Raw genomic sequence first — 387 nt, 5'->3', positions numbered from 1 at the left:
AAAATCTCCATATTCTCGTAGATATAAAAGGAAACTTTGGCTGCATCACATTGATAATGTGAATTGCTGACCAAAGAAGGGTGTTAGAATGTGAAAAGTTTGGCATGTCGTTTGCATGTTGGCAGAAGTGTGCCTTTTTCAAGGCGTGTGGATTTGGAAAAAGAATTATAGTTGGCAAATTCAGTTCCATAAGCTCTGAAAATTTTTTTTCATTTTTATTCTATTATATTACTTTCAAACGACTTATTCGCTTTTGTAAACAAAGATTTAAATGCAGATTTGGCGATTCTGATAGCATTCCACGCCAATAAACCCTATCAACACGTTGTGAAGGCTTCTGCTACGCGTTGATGCTGTTGGTTTGCTCGGAAGGGCTAACAGAATCAC

The sequence above is a fragment of the Armigeres subalbatus genome, unplaced genomic scaffold, assembly GCF_024139115.2.
Source record: "Armigeres subalbatus isolate Guangzhou_Male unplaced genomic scaffold, GZ_Asu_2 Contig154, whole genome shotgun sequence".
Lineage (NCBI taxonomy): Eukaryota > Metazoa > Arthropoda > Insecta > Diptera > Culicidae > Armigeres > Armigeres subalbatus.
Note: the sequence above shows the minus strand (reverse complement) of the source record.